This window comes from Kogia breviceps, chromosome 7 (genome assembly GCF_026419965.1).
Source record: "Kogia breviceps isolate mKogBre1 chromosome 7, mKogBre1 haplotype 1, whole genome shotgun sequence".
Lineage (NCBI taxonomy): Eukaryota > Metazoa > Chordata > Mammalia > Artiodactyla > Physeteridae > Kogia > Kogia breviceps.
Window position 1 is genome coordinate 14,211,316 of NC_081316.1, and position 16,515 is coordinate 14,227,830.

Below are 16,515 nucleotides of genomic sequence, written 5' to 3' on the forward strand. Positions count from 1 at the left end.
GTTGGCTTTGCTCTCTGGGCAACTCTAGCCAGCCGCTTTCTTCGAGATTTTCCAGAAAAGAGTCATGCTCGGTCCTATACACATTCTCCTGCTGCTTGAAAGACAAAAGGGACAGAAGCTAGGGTCTCCCAAGAATCCCCCAGGTTCCGTGAGCTCTCTAAGCAGGAAACCACACCCTGGGGCAGTAGGCTGGCACCATGTCTGAAAGAGGTGGCTGCTCTTACCTATCTTTAACTCATCAAGAGATGATTTTCAAATTAGCAAACTGAATGCTGGAACTGATTTTTCCTTGGAAAAATTAAGGACTTAATAATCAGGATAACAGGGGCTAGACAAGATCTCTCATTGGTGAAATGAGTGCCATTCAGGAGATGTACGCTGGCTAAAATATGTTAGAGCCACTCTCCACCCTGGCAGGTGCAGAGCGTGAGAGAGGAACCTGTTTCTCTAGGGGCGCCACCTGGGGCTTGATCCCCAGCGAGCCCGTGCCGGGCTCTGGATTGTTTCTGGTTGCCTGATGCTATCTGGGCACCAGAATCCTGCCTTGAGTGAGCCTGTCATGCAAGGTGTGGTCACAGCCCCTGAAAGGACGAGGGTTGTGTCTTCATTCTGCCTTCAGAACAGGCTGGACGGACGGCTCAATGCTTCTTTGGTGAACACATGTTTAATAAATGCCTAGGTGTGTGACGGAATTTGGTCTGAGGTTTGCTTTCATCCTAACCTGAGGGGGAGGCTTGGGAGAGTATCTAACATGAGCTCATGTGAACGTTCCAGTGGTTTCTGCCATTGACCAAACAGAAGCCCAAGAGCCGTGCCTGAACTGAGAGCTCAGCTGGATTTGCTCAGAGAACCGGTTCTGCACCCACAGTGGGCCCCTCACAGGTGCTGGAGCTCTTCCTCTTCACCTTGTGGGCCCTCAGCGAAGACAGGACATCTGGCCCGGTGAGGGGTGGAGGTGGAGGGGACAGAGCCCTCTTCTCTCTCACTGCTCCTGATGGCTTCTAAAGAAACAGGTATTTGAGACATGAAAAAAATAAACGAAAAGTTTGGATTCAAAGATTTTATTTTCCAAATAGTAGTGGTAGACTGGAGAATCAGGTCTTATGAGAGATGTGAGCTCCAGTCTCTAATACCAGTCAATGAATGTCCCCTGGGACAAGACCCAGGACCTCAGCAGCTTTCCAGAGGCCAAAGCTTGGTGCTGGCCCTGCCCCCTCCCCTGGGTGCCCTGAACCAATCATGCTTGCCTCACCCACAAATCCCTCCAAGTGAAACTGCCTCTCCCGTCAGGTTTGAACTATGTGACCACGCTGCCTCCCGCAGAGCTGATTGGCCTAGTGGGATCACCTGACCCAAGGACAGCCAATAGGTAGGCGGAGCTAGGATGCGGCGAGCTGAACCAATCAGATTCTCTCTCGGGAACTTGCACTGGGAGCCGCGGGCAGCTTGAGAGATGGAAGTGAGTGGATGCAGGAAGAGTAGCCGCAAGAGGGCATGCGCAATCAGACCTTGGGGGCAGATCGCTAACCCAAGTGGTGAGGAAGCAGGAGCGGGGGCGTGAAAGTAACAAGGCACATGAAAGATGTGGAGAGCAGAGGGAGGTCACGACGCTAATGGTTCCTGGAATCCAGAGAATCAGGGAGTTACAGGAGGAACTGGGAGCCAGCACTCACCGGTGGCTGAGTCACGCTCGTGGTTGAGAATCTTCAACACATTTCCAGCTGCTGAGGTCCCGGGCTCTGGCAGGCGGATGGTTCTGGTTCTTGTCCATCACAGGTGTGTCTCCCCCGCCCCTCCTGTACCCTCACACCATAGAAAGAACACAGCCCTCCAAGAGGAAACCTGAGAATAGCAGTGAACAGCCCAGACGCACCTCAGTGTAGCTGGGAAGGAGCCTGTATTAGTCAGCTCTGGTGCCATAACAACACACCACAGACTGGGTGGCTTAAACAACAGACGTTTATTTCGCACAGTGCTGGAAGCTGGGAAGTTGAAGATCAAGGTGCTCCCAGATTCAGTTCCTGTGAAAACCCTCTTCCTGGCTAGCAGATGGCTGCCTTTTCACTGTGTCCTCACAAGGAGGAGAGGGAAAGAGAGAGCTCTGGTCTCTCTTCTTCTTATAAGGGTACTAATCCCATCATGGGGGGGGGGGGTCCAACCTCATGACTTCATCTAAATGTAATTACCTGCCAAATCCCATCTCCAAATCCCATCACATTGGAGGCTGGAGCTTCAACATGTATTATGGGGGGACACATTCAGTCCATAACAGAGCTGAACTGTGTCTTCAATAGAATTCACGCTAATCTGCATTTCCCCCAAAAAACTCTTCCTGTGCTTTTATTTAGCTCCATTAAAATCAACCTAAGGACTTCTCTGGTGGTCCAGTGGTTAAGACTTCGAGCTTCCGCTGCAAGGGGCACGGGTTCCATTCGTGGTCGGGGAACTAAGATGCCAGATGCCTCACGGTGCCGCCAAAAAAAAAAAAAAAAAATTTTTTTTAAGCCTAAAGGATGATGAAATAGTGAAATTAATAAAGCAAACTCCATGCCTGCGGGCTAAGTAATCTATACTAAATGGCTGCTGTCAGGACAATTCCTTGAACTTACCTGCTTTTCCTGCTTGCTTCTGGCTGGCAGGATCCCAATGAGCGGGCGGCCAGGCACCTACTGTCACGCCTACAGTCATGACCACATGAGGGACCTGCAGCAGAGGAGAAGGGGAGGTCACACTCACCATCAGGAGTCCGGCCACGCATATGTACGCCAAGAACCTTCAGCTCCGGGAAGACCCATCTGGCCCTTGTCCTCTTCAGAGCAACCACAGAGGCAACAAATATTGGCAGGGAAGGGGCCATCCGAAGAGGGCAGGCCACCCACAAAAGAGGGGAGAAGGTGGCTGGTGGGGAAAGAATGAGCGGGAGGACGAGCTGTAGGTATGGAGTGCAGGGAAGGGAAACTCAGTAGCCCCGTGAGTACAACACATCCACAGGGGGTGGGTGCCCAGGTGATGTAGGTCAGGCCTGACCGACTGGGAGCCTAGAAGCCAGTGTGGAGTGCGGGAAAGCACCCCTGTGACCTCTCACTACCCAGAGCTTGAGGGCAGGGGGCTCGCCTGGATTGTTCTCTGTCCCAGGTGCTCAGCCACCGCCAGGCACATGGTGATTTATCCGCTGAACAGATGTCTTGACTCTGAGTAGCACTGAGGCTCTGCGTTTATGAGATAAGATTACCTGGCTTGTATGCTGTCGGGGAGGGAGAAATGCCTGCCCCCCTCTATCCCTCTTGAATTCTTGTGGCTGAACTAATAATACAATTGACTCAAGACAGACTCCCGGAGGAAAAGAAAGGAATCTTAATGCATGTACACGGAGGCCTCGTGGAAATGGGACCAAAGAAGCGGCCAAAGCAGGCCGCTTTCGTACTTCTTTAGACAAAGGAGCAGTAAATTTGTGAGAAATTGACAGGACAAAAAAACTTAGGTTTTGTGTGTTCATTTAGGGGGGAATCTGAGCAGAGCTTGGGCCTGGGTTAGTAAACTAAAGAAGTAACAAGGGGTGTTTCTATAGGCTTCTGCCCCCGAATTCCCTGTCTCTGGCAATAAGGGTGTCCTTCTAGCTCCCGATGCAGGGAGTGCCCCTTTCACGTGGGAGGTGTATTTCCTGCTTTCAGGGAGACAGAAAGAGGGTCAGAACATCCCTCTCGCACTGGCCATTTCTTAACTAACTCTAATTCGAAATAAGCAGTATGCCATTGTGGTATATTTGGGGGCAGTCCACCTCAAGCCCCAACAGCACTGATAGGAAAACAGTACTGGAAAAAGACACGGGCACTCTGAAAACACGTAATGATGCGGTAGAGACAGGAGGATGACCCCAGAGGGCCAGTGTACCCAGCCCAGCTGCGCCGTGCTCACCGGCACAGTAACGTGGGCAGGGGTGGGCCAGCTGGCAGGATTGGAAGCTGGGCTTCTATCCCCCCCACAGAGACTTGGAGACACGGGCCCCGTCCTTCCTGGTGATCACATTCCAAGGAACGGCTTCAGGTCCCGGCAGCCTTGAGCCTTTCCAGGCAGGTGCCTACGGGGAGTCATCCTGGGGACACGGCCTCATGTTTCCAGAAGACCTGCTGGAGTTTGATGGTCTCTTAGTGCAAAAGTCTGACTGTGTCTGTTCTGTGCCTCAAGTTCTGCTCTTCTCACAAGCCCACGTGCTTACACAGAGAGAGAAAGAGACAGAGGAGGTGTTTTTCTTTCTAGAGAAACAGTCTGAAGAGAAGGAAGAGGTAAGAGGGAGAAAGAAAGGCAAGGTAGTGAGTTACCTTCAGTGGAAAGAGTTCAGAAGGAGAGGTGCCAGGGCCAGGGGAAACCAAAAAGCTGAAGGGACCACACACACCCCCAGTCCCTCCTGCAATCTCGAGTCCTAACCCTCAGAAGCACAAAGAGGGCCAACCACTCTTTCAAAGTCAGGGTCTCCCACATTGATCCTGGTGTTTCAGCACAGCCTTTGGACATGCTTTTAAGGCAGGTGCCTCCACTCCACAGCCGGCCACCCGTCCCGGCTAGAGAGAGGTCTACCATCCTCAGCTCAGAGGAGGGAGACCTCATCAGCAAGGTCATTGCCGGGCACCACGGAGCAGTTCCCACTGCGTCCCACAGTCAAGAACAGGGCCTCAGTGAACAGCCTGGGCTCCCTCCTGGGTCCTCATTTCCAGGAGGTATGCATTCTCCTTGGCCACCTCCGCTTTCACCCGAGCCCTTCTCCTACCTTACAAAAGAAGAGCTTCATCCTCAGCATCCTGAAACTACAGTGCATGCCCTAAGGTGTAAGCATACTGGGACACCAATAGGGAGATTAATGTATAGCTTCCAAGCAGACAGGACTTCTGGAACAAATACATCACCACAAACCCACCTCTAAGGAGGCTTCCTGCTTATCTATCTACTGCTTTAGGTTAGAATTCTGAAGTGAGATGGTTGTCATGGAAATGCACTTTAACATCTTGTTTCTCTGAGTTGAAAAAGTGTCAGCCTTTGCTCTAAAAGAAATCAACTCTGATGTGGCTGACTGGCTTGACAGTAATGCCTGGCCTGGCTATTTAGATTACGTAGCAGACATTTTTCATTAATTGAATGAGCTACATATGCGACTCCAAGGATGTGCAGAAAATATACACATAAAGCCTGTATGCAACGTATAATATACCAAAAATGTCATTCTTTTTTTTTTTTTTTTTTGTGGCACGTGGGCCTCTCACTGTTGTGGCCTCTCCCGTTGCGGAGCACACGCTCCGGACGCACAGGCTCAGTGGCCACGGCCCACGGGCCCAGCCGCTCCGCGGCACGTGGGATCCTCCCGGACCAGGGCACGAACCCGTATCCCCTGCCTCGGCAGGCGGACTCTCAACCACTGCGCCACCAGGGAAGCCCAAAAATGTCATTCTTGTAATGCTCTTGTATTTACAATTTTCTAAATGTTTGACGTCACCTAAAAACATATGCAGGGGTATGTGGGTTTTCTTATTATTTTAGACCAGGAGTCGGTAAACTATGGCATGTTGGTCAAATCGAGCCCACCACTTGTTTTTGTAAAAACCACTTCATTGGAACACAACCTCGTTCACTCCACTACATATTGTCCATGGCTGCTCTGGGGGCTACAAAGCTACGATGGTAGAGACAGAGACCACCTGGGCCACGAAGCCCGAAATATTGACTGTGTGGCCCTTTACAGGAAGAGTTTGCCTGACCCTGACATGACCCAGGTTTTCCCTCCTCCTGGCTCACACTGCTTTTTCCTTCTGTCTACAGTCCTATCACCCCTGTTTCCCAGTAAGCCCCAGCTCATTTTCCAGTTTCAGATTAATCAAAAGAATTAAATCTGGGGCTTCCCTGGTGGCGCAGTGGTTGAGAGTCCGCCTGCCGATGCAGGGGACACGGGTTCGTGCCCCGGTCCGGGAGGATCCCACGTGCCGCGGAGCGGCTGGGCCCGTGAGCCGTGGCCGCTGAGCCTGCGCGTCGGGAGCCTGTGCTCCGCAACGGGAGAGGCCACAACAGTGAGAGGCCAACGTACCGCAAAAATAAAAAAAAGAATTAAATCAGACTCAGCTCAGGTGTCAAGGTGTCCTGTGAAGCCTTCCTTGATCAGGGCCTTTGGAGCAGAACCCACCTGGGTTCCAAGCCCACCTCTGCACCATGGCTGTCATGGTCTAGAGACTCAGCACCTAATTGTTGAGTGAGTGTGGACAAGCTGCTTCAGTGCTGTGAGCCTCCGATTCTCCGTCTGTAAAGTGAGGATAGTAAAACTTGCCTCTGGGGCTGCGGGACGGGTCCATGTCAGGGACTGGTGGCCAAGGAGGGCTCGCCAACTGGACCGAGCAGCATGGCCACGCTCACGCCCTCGGCCACGCCCCCAACCGCACTGGGTCTGCAGAGCCCGTCTCCCCACCCCCGTCCCCTTCGACCGTGACATCGAAGGCAGGGGTTCTGTCCCTGCTACTCAGCCTTGTTTCTGCCTGTGTCTCCACCGCAGCCCAGGATGCCCAGCCACTGTCTGCTGAGGTTCCGGGGGCTCGTTCTCTGTGTGGCCTCAAGCAAGTCCCTCCTTCCTCACCTGCTTTTATGTATAAATTGAAGGGATTGGGCCTGGTGGTGTCCACGTTCTCCCAGCTCTAAATTCTCTGCTTCGCCTCTAAAGGGCGACCCTGGCCCCCTGCCTCACCCAGGCTTCCGGGAAGCTGGAACGAGAAGGCCAGGTGACGGCGCCTGGCACCGTCAGGGAGGCGCCGATGGAGCTGTGGAAGCAGCAGGGCTCACAGGAAGCCTGCGGTGTGTAATGCCAGTGTCTGAACAGCCGGTTCATCTAATGACCAGCTTCTAAATTCACTTGTGTGTGTGCGTTTAAACTTTAGTTCACCGGTTTGATTTTCTTTGCAAAAGGGCGTTTTTTAAAGTCTCTGCCCCAGCTCGCTGCAGCTATAGGAGCAGGAATGGGGGCAGAGAGACCCTCTTCTGAGTCAAAACCAGGAGGGGCGGCACCAAGCTTTGCCGGGGCTGCAGATCATAACGAGAAGGGGTGGGTGGAGGAAACAAGATCAACGTAGGCGTGAAAATATGTCGCCAAGAATGTATTCTTTTTCATGAGAAAAACACATTGTCTCCTCCATCTCCGCTCCCGGGGATCCCCCAACCCCGAGTCTCTCCTTCTGGGTTCATTTTCCCTTTTCTGCCCCTCAGCTCTGAGATGGGCTTCTTCCTTTCCCGGGTAGAGGGCGACCTCTCCTACATTGCTGTGAGGTACTTGGACAACAACAGCTGGGCAATTTCTTATGATAAACATTCACCTCCCATATGACCCCAGAATCCTATTCCTAGGTGTTTATCCAAAAGAAATTAAACTCTATGTTCATGCATACAAAACAAACCTGTATGGGAACATCTATAGTGGCTGTAATCATTATTGTCGAAACTCAAACGCCACGCAAACGTCCTTCAGGTGGTGAATGAACAAAGGGTGGCACTTCCAACCAAGGGGATACCACTCGGCGGTGCAAAGGAACAAAGCCCTGTCGCTACTATATTTTGCTACAATATAAATGAACCTCAAACGCATTCTGCTAAGTTAAAGAAACCAGACACAAAAGGCAACCTTCTGTATGATTCTGTTTATATGACCTTCTGGAAAAGGCAAAACTATAGGGACAGAAAAAAGGTCACAGGAACTGGGGGTTAGGGGTTGGTTGACAACAAAGGGACGTGTGGGAACTTTAGGGGTGAGGGAACTCTCCTATATCTGTATTGTGGCGATGGTTACACGACTATATGTGTTTGCCAAAAGTCAAAGAACTGTATACTAAAAAGGGTAAATGTTACTGTTCGTAAATTGTTCCTCAATAAGCCTAATTTTTTTTAATGGATTTGAAAATAAACCCACATATCTACACATATGCATACATGTGTATACACACCTGCTGTACAGCTGTTTTAATGGTTACATAACGTGCCGCTAAATGCAGGTATCTGTTTTATTTGGCCGGCTCCCTGCTACTGAGTGGTTTCCCGGGTGGGGCATCTTCATTAATGCTGTGATGCCGCTGAAGGAAAGGGGGCTGGTCCAGCACCTGGCTCAGCGCTGCACCAGCACCTCCCCGGACCCTCCTTCAATCCATCCTTCCACCGCCCGGGAGGTAGGGATTCTTACCTGCTCTGCAGAGGGTGCAGCTGAACTCGCGAGGGGGAGTCACCTGTGCAAGTGGCACAGTCAGTGAGCAGAGGACCCAGGATATCAAACTGGTTCTGTCTAGTTGGGGGGCCCACGCGCCTTCCCTTATGCTGTGCAGCCGGTTGTCAACTATTCGAAGGAGATGGCTGTTCCTCACCCTTGTTTGTCCCTCCAGAGCAGCGAATACGTAGGAGATTGGACCCATGAAGGGGTGCTTCCCAGGTACAGCAGGTTGCCTGGAACTGAACCCCACTCTCTGATGGAGTGAAGGTCAGCAGTCTCTTCACAAACTCACTGCTAACGAAGACTAGCCGCTGGTACAGCCTGCAGGGGAGAGCACGACGCATTCAGGAAAGGGCAGTTGAGTGCCTGTTGTTCCAGGCATGGAAGTGAGAGCACGCACACGATCGTACAGCTGTTCCCACTCTCCACCTCCACCCTGGTGCTTAAACAGAGCACCTGTCCTCACTTGAGGGCGCCAGATGGACCACACAGCCACATCCCAAAGAGAAGGCCCAGGGCTCACAACCAAAAGCAGAAATCTCCAACCGGCCTCCAAGTCTCAGTCTCGGCCTGAGACAGGAAAATCAGACACAGGCAGAGGTGAGCCCTCGCAGGGAACATTCTAGAACCTGACCCTCAAGGAGCCCCAGGCCAGCCTGTAGGCTCCCTGTGTTCATCACCTGTAGGAAACAGGGGGCAGGGAGCTCTCCTCGCACCGGGGAGAAGCCCCTCTCTTTCCTGAGACGGCTGGGCTGGAAAGGAACTCTTCAGAGGACAAAGAAGAGAAGGACGGGGGTCCAGGAGCGCGGGTGTGGGTGGGCGTGCAGCACGCGAGTGGGCCGGAGTGATGTACACAAGCTGGGTGTGAGCGCATTGTATGCACAGAGCATGTGTGTGTCAGCGAGTGAATCTCTGACTCCCAGGAGGTCTAAAATGTCTCCCAAAGGGCCACCCACCTCGCACCCAGGCCCATGTGTCTCTCGTGAGGGATGGAGCTCCGAATCGCACAGCTCAACGTGCCAGACACAGTGTTCAACACTCGACCCACTTTATCCATCACTGCTTGGAGTAAGAACTGTCACCGCCCCACTTGACAGATGAGGAGACTGAGTCCCAGGGAGGTAAGGTAACTTGCCAAAGATCCTGACCTAGTGAGTAGAAGAGCAAGACTGAAACCTAGGTCTGAACGTTTCCAGCATTATTCCCTTAACGATCCCAGAACATCCCAGGCAGTCCTGGGGCAGCTCAAGTCTGGGCTCCAGGCCAAGATCCAGGCTGGGGATCACAGTGCAGTTAGAGTTGGCAGTGGGGCAGTGCCCTTCTGGAGTTTACACGGCAGGAGGTACGTGGCCCTGATCTCACTCAGAATGCGAGATACGCCCTTGACGCAGGAGTTCTACTTCAGGAACACTCTGAGGCCAGTCAGCACCCCACCTCCCCATGACTCAGCTGCCCCCGAGCAGGGGGCTGAGCTGCCGCGGGGGGTGCGGAGAGGAGACATGGCTGAGAGCAAGGCCTTTGACTACAGAAGTCAGGACTCAACTTGGCCCAAGATGGGACAATTTGAACATCAAAAAGAATAACTACACATAGATGGAAAAAATCCAGTAATTGAAATCTGTGGGCTCATCATGATATTTTTAAAAAATTTGTCACCTTTGGAGGGTGCAAAAGACTCACCACGTCATTTGAAAAACTGGTAAACAAAGGAAATGATTCAAGCATTTCCTAAATGAGCTATACTCAGGGAACCAAATGAAAAACTACAAGAAAATGCAAAGTCACAAAACAGCACTGAAAAGGGAGTCATACCTATGGATGCAAATGAGCAGAAAAATTATCTGGAAGGACACACACACCAGGCTGTATACAGGAGGATGGAGCATGGAAAGAGACTTTTGCCTTAATGCCAGCAGTTTCGATTTGGGTTGGGTTGTGTTGTGTTGTGTTGTTAACAAGGAAAATGTATTCACATATTTCTTGTGGAATCAAAGAAATTGATTGTTTTTAAGGTAGGGCTTTGGAGTCTGGCTCCCCTAAGTTCAGATCCCCGCTCCGCCTCTTGGGGGAGTCCCTCTACCGGAGCATCAGTGCCCTCAGTGCACACTTGGGGGTAATTATTCCTGCTTCACAGGGTCGTTGCACAGATTCGAGAAAAGCCTTTCTCGTGCTGCAGGCTGCAGCGAGCACTCAGGAAGTGTGGCTAGATTCGAGCCACAAGGAAGAAGGAGCATGTGGAAGGAGGATGAAGGGATGGAGGGGAAAGCAAAGGGCCAGCGATGTTTGGAGACGAGAGGGGGACAAGGACGCCTTCTGGCGGCCCCCACCAGGGCCCACCACTGTGAACCATTTCCCAGGTCACACCGACGAGGACAGTGAGACGGAGAAGGTGGGCCTGGGCACTGGGCAGAGGCTGCCCTCCCGAGCCCACCACTCCTGCCCCCTCAGGACGGCCCCGAGGAGCGCTCCTCACCCCACCCGGCCCCGCAGGCCTCAGCTTGTGCCCGTGCCCCTCTGTGCCAGAGCTGCAGACCAACAAGGAAACCCCCCAGAATCACCACCAACAGAGCTATTTTCCAAAGAAAAGCTTATTGTAAGTTTGGACTGACAGAGGCCATCCTTCTGTCCAGATGGTGTGTGTGTGTTGCTGCCTGGATGTCCAGCCTTTATGGCGTTAAGAGTCTTGTTTTCCCTCTCCTGCTGCCCAGGCATACGAATATTTAGAAACGTTAATCAAAGTTCACGTGAAAACTGCTCTGTCTTGAAGCAGGGCAGGGTACGGGCCGGGTCGACAAGCAGGCCTGGAAGAGCCATCGGAGTTTGAGAGGTAGGTTCAGAAGGAGCTGGTGGTGGCTGAGGTCAAGGTCACGGTCAACTCGCACCAAGTCTCAGGGCAGAGAGGAGCGGGGAGGGGGGCAAGGAGCCTAGCCTGGTGGGGCGGGGCCGGGCAGGGCGGAGTGGCAGAGCCCAAGGAGAGGAGTTTCACCAAGGAGGAGGAGCCCCTAGGAGACCCAAAAACTGGGACTGCTCTCCACCAGCCTCAAAGCCGATGGAACGAGACAAAGCAAGTCATCAGAGGCACCCTGCCCTGCCACACATGGGAAAGAGAAGAAGCCGCACAGCCACAGGTATGGCAGGGGATCACTCCCCCTTCCCCGTGGCTCTCAGTTCAGACGCCTATTCTAGACCAAAGGGGAACCCCAAATCCACGACTGCCTGGGGATGGAGGGCCTGCCCTTTCAGGCACCAGAACGCTAGCCTACCCAAAGCCTCCAATAAGTATCTCTCATATGACATGCACCTATGGGCTGTTACCTCCTGGGCAAACTGGGCAGGGGTGGGTGCGAGCGGGGGCCCTTAGCACCCTCACTGTGGGGCACGTGGTGGGGAAGCAATGTGGGGGGGAAGCAAGGACCAGTAACCTACATCCTTCAGGCTTTCAGCAAAAAGGGGTCCTTTACCGTCAGGATACAGGTGGACTGGAACCGAGACTGGACGACTCACGATCCGCCCCTCTCTGTAGACCGTCTGCTCTCACAGCCCGCATGGTCGTGTTCCCGAGGAGATGCAGCCCCTCTCAGTATCTCCACTCCATTCTCCTCTGGTTTCAGGAGACAATCTTGGAAGTATCTCTCATCCTCCATTCCGGAAGGAGATAGCAGGGTTGGCTTAGCTAATTACCTCCTGGACCGTTGGCCAGAGCCCTTTGGGCCAGCCCCGACTCGAGGACGCTGGGCACCTTCTGAGTGGCCAGCCTGGAGTCACGTGATCTTGCTTCATCCATTCAGCGCCATCCCCTTGCCATGACGTCACAACCCTGTTTCCCTGTGCAGGAGGTCTCGCTGTGCCCTGTCAGCTAAAGAAACTTCAGATGGGGCCAGCATAGTGAGTAAGCCAGTCGTGCATGGGGGCAACAGGAAGAAACGTCACTGTCCCCATGCTGCAGCTTGTGACTTTTCACCTGATCCAGTCTGTTCAGGGTGTCAGAAAATCAGACCCAAGTGCCATAGGACAGTCATCAAAGCCAGGGCTGGTGGGCTGGCGATTCTGCTTGTCCCTGTACTGTCCATGAAGCTGCTGGGCAGGAAAGAGGCCAAAGTGCCCCCCAACCGTGCAGAGAGTGGGGCAGGAGCAGGCCACACACCAGCCTGCTGGCAAGCAGGACCACAGCCTGGAAGACATACATTTTTGGTCTTAACTGTGTTTGTGTTTATGTATCTGTAATTTTTTAAATTTATAAAAGGATATAAAATGAAAGAGTAAGTCTCTATACTCCCCACCCCCAACCCCTAGCCACCCAGGTCCCCTACCTAGAGGTAACCTTATCAATCTCTTTCTTTTTTTAAATAAATTTATTTATTTTATTTATTTATATTTGTCTGCATTGGGTCTTCGTTGCTGCGCACGGGCTTTCTCTAGTTACGGCGAGCGGGGCTACTCTTCACTGCGGTGCACGGGCTTCTCATTGCGGTGGCTTCTCTTGTGGAACACGGATTCTAGTCGTGCGGGCTTCAGTAGTTGTGGCTCGCGGGCTCTAGAGAGCAGGCTCAGTAGTTGTGGCACACAGGCTTAGTTGCTCCACAGCATGTGGGATCTTCCCGGACCAGGGCTCAAACCCGTGTCCCCTGCATTGGCAGGCAGATTCTTAACCACGGTGCTATGAGGGAAGTCCAACCTTATCAATTTCTGATATCCTTCCTGGATTATCTTACACTACATATACTTTTTAATGAGTTTTCTTAAATCTTATATCTATATAAAAGAACAGTCATAAGTGTAAGACATAAGAAATAACAATAAAATACCCATGCACCAACACCCAGTTGAAGAAATAGAAAATCACCAATATCTTAAATAAGCCCCATGACACAAAAAAAGTCTGTACACAAATGTTCACAGCAGCATTATTCATAATTGCCAAAAGGTGGATGCATACTGATGAATGGATAAAAAATATGGGTAGGGACTTCCCTGGCGGTCGAGTGGTTAAGACTCCACGCTCCCAATGCAGGGGGCCCAGGTTCGATCCCTGGTCAGGGAACCAGATCCTGCATGCCACAATTAAGAGCCCACAGGCTGCAACTAAAAAGGTCTCGCATGCAGCAATGGAGATCCCACGTGCTGCAACTAAGACCCAGTGCGGCCAAATAAATAAATAAATATTTTTAATGGGTATATCCATACAATGGAATATTACTTGGCCATAAAGAAGAAGGAAGTAATAATTCATGCTACAACAGGGAGGAAACTTAAAAGCATGCTGGTGAAAGAAACCGGTCACAAATGCTACCTATTTTAAGATTCTATTTATATGTAATGCCCAGAATGGACAAATATAGAGAGACAAAAAGTAGATTTATGATTGTTTAAAACTAGAGGCACAGGCAGTGCTCGGAGGTGATAGCTAAAGGGTGTGGAGCTTCTTTTTGAAGTGGTGAAAGTGTTCTAAAATTGATTGTGGTGATTGTTTCACAGCTCTGTGAATATACCAAAACCCACCGAATTATAGACTTTAAATGGGTGAAGTGGATAGTATGTGAATTCTATTTTAATAAAGCTGTTATAAAAAAAATTAACCCAATTTCTCTCCCTCCTAGTACTGTTGTAGCCACTCTCCTGAATTTTGTGCCTATTAATGTCTTGCTTTTAAAAAGGTTTTACAAATAAAAAGATATCCCTTAACAATATTTTTTTAATTTGGTAAAAACAGAATCAAACATCATACATTCTACAACTTGATTATTTTTGCTCACGATTAGGTTCCATGCTGACGGATTGTAGCCATTGTTCATTCATGTTCACAGTATTCCCTTTGTAGAATGTAGCACAGCTAATCATCCTGTCTCAGGTCAATGGACATTGGGGGTGTTCACTGTTGCTGACAAAACTGCCACGAGTGTCCTCATGCAAGCCTCCTGGAGCACCGGGTGGCTCTTCTCTAAGCAGAGGCTTTCAGATCTTTTTCACCAAGACTCACGGTGAGAAATACACTTTACAATGCATCAGGATATTGCTGTGTACAAGTAAAAGTCTTACCAAAAAATTTGCCAAGAAACAAGATGAAATTCACACTGACAAATCCTATTCTCTATCATTGTGTTTTACTGAATGATTTTTAAAATACTGACTGTGACCCACTAAATAGAAGTCATCACTCACTAAAGGAGCACAGACCAGAGTTACCGGGTTGTAGGGTATGACCTTCAGCTTTATTAGAAAAGGAATGGAAAATTAAGCTCCCTACCAGCAGAATACCAGAGATATAACTGCTCAATATTTAAATATTTGTCAGCATGGTAGCTGTAGATTAGGATCTTTTAATTCACATTTCTATAATTACTTATGAAGTGCCCCATTTTGTCATGTGTTTATTGGACATTTGTATTCTCTCCTCTGTGGAAAGCCTGTTAATATATTTGTCCACCTTTCTGTTGGGGTGTCTTTTCCTTATTTTTTTTTTTTTACATAGACTTATTTATTTATTTTTGGCTGTGTTTCATTGCTGCCCATGGGCGCTCTCTAGTTGCAGCAAGCAGGGGCTGCTCTTCGTTGCGGAGCACAGGCTTATTGCGGTGGCCTCTCTTGTTGCAGAGCACGGGCTCTAGACATTCAGGCCTCAGTAGTTGTGGCACACGTGCTCAGTAGCTGTGGCTCGTGGGCTCTAGAGCACAGGCTCAGTAGTTGTGGCGCACGGGCTTCATTGCTCCGCGGCATGTGGGATCTTCCCGGACCAGGACTTGAACCCATGTCCCCTGCATTGGCAGGCGGATTCTTAACCACTGTGCCACCAGGGAAGCCCTCTTTTCCTTATTGATTTGTATGAGTTCTTTATATATACTGAATACTAATCCTTCATCAGTTTTTGTGTTACAAGTATCTTCTCCCTAGTGTTGCCTGTCTTTTCATTTACTCTATTATTTTTTTTTTTTTTTTTTTTTTAATTTTTGTGGTACGTGGGCCTCTCACTGTTGTGGCCTCTCCCGTCGCAGAGCACAGGCCCCGGACGCGCAGGCCCAGCGGCCATGGCCCACGGGCCCAGCCGCTCCACGGCATGCGGGATCCTCCCGGATCGGGGCACGAACCCGTGTCCCCTGCATCAGCAGGCGGACTCCCAACCACTGCGCCACCAGGAAGGCCCTGTCAAGGGGTTTTTAAATGGAACCAGGTGGCCATTAAGGAGGTGGACTTTACCCACATCCTCCCTGACCAGAACCTGAACTTTCTGAACTGGGTGAAACCACAAATATTCCGAGGACTCTGCAAAAACACTTGCAACTTGTCATAGCAGTGGGTTGTTACCTCGCTCTAGTGATAGCCTTAGCAATCCTGTTCAGCCAAGACTAGCTTCTGCATCCAACCATTTCCTAGAATAAATCTCCTCTTGCATCTATCTATCTATCTATCTACATCCTATCGGTTTTGTTTGTCTGGAGAGCTGCAACTTATATATTGCCTTTCACATTTAAGTCTGAAATCCTCCCCAAACTGACTTTTTCTGTACAGTGCAAAGTCCATATGGTTATGCAGTTTTTTGAGTACCGTTTATTGGTTGAGGGTCAGCAAACTATGGCCCACAGGTCAGATGCAGCCCTTTCCCTGTTTTCATACAGCCCAGTAGCTAAGACTGGGTTTTGCATTTTTAGATGGTGGAAAAAAATCAGAAGTTAATATTTCATGACCCATGAAAAGTACATGAAATTTAAGTTTCAGTGTACATAGATAAAGCTATGTATTTCTTCTTTTACAAATACAGTTTTATTAGATACACACCCATGTATTACAGTACATAGATGTGAATTGACTATGGCGGCTTTCCTGCTACAACAGCAGAGCTGAGTAGTTGCATCACTTTGAGGCCTACCAATATTTTCTCCTTGGCCCTTCACAAAAACTGTTTGCCAACCCTGAATAGTTCATCCTTCCCCACTGATATTCAGTGTCACCTCTGTTGTAAATTAAGGTTTCATATATTTGTGGGGTCTGTTTTAGAGGTTCTACTCCATTCCATCAGTCAGCCTAACTATCCCTGCACCAAAAATGCACTATTTTGATCACAATAATAATTTATAATAAATCGATATTTGATAGTGCAAGTCTCCCTGCCTGGTGTTTCTTCTTGGTAATGAAAAAGCTAACCTTGCCTCTTTACTTTTTCCAGGTCCATTTTAGAATCTGGTTGCAAATTTCAGGAAAGACCCTGTTGGAATTTGGTTTGGAATTGCACTGAATCTAGAGATGAATTTGGAAAGAAACTGACATATTTATGATATTGAGGTTTCCTAGCCATGCAAAGT

The 16,515-nt window shown here is 50.1% G+C and overlaps 1 long non-coding RNA gene across 1 annotated transcript; it reads right to left on the reverse strand.

Annotated features, from left to right (window-relative positions):
* Positions 1-1,941: 1,941 nt before the first annotated feature.
* Positions 1,942-2,770, reverse strand: LOC136794471 (uncharacterized). The gene is made up of 2 exons (XR_010841273.1): positions 2,610-2,770; positions 1,942-2,462 (listed from the first exon to the last, which is right to left on the reverse strand). It is a non-coding gene; the product is annotated as an uncharacterized lncRNA (long non-coding RNA).
* Positions 2,771-16,515: the final 13,745 nt, after the last annotated feature.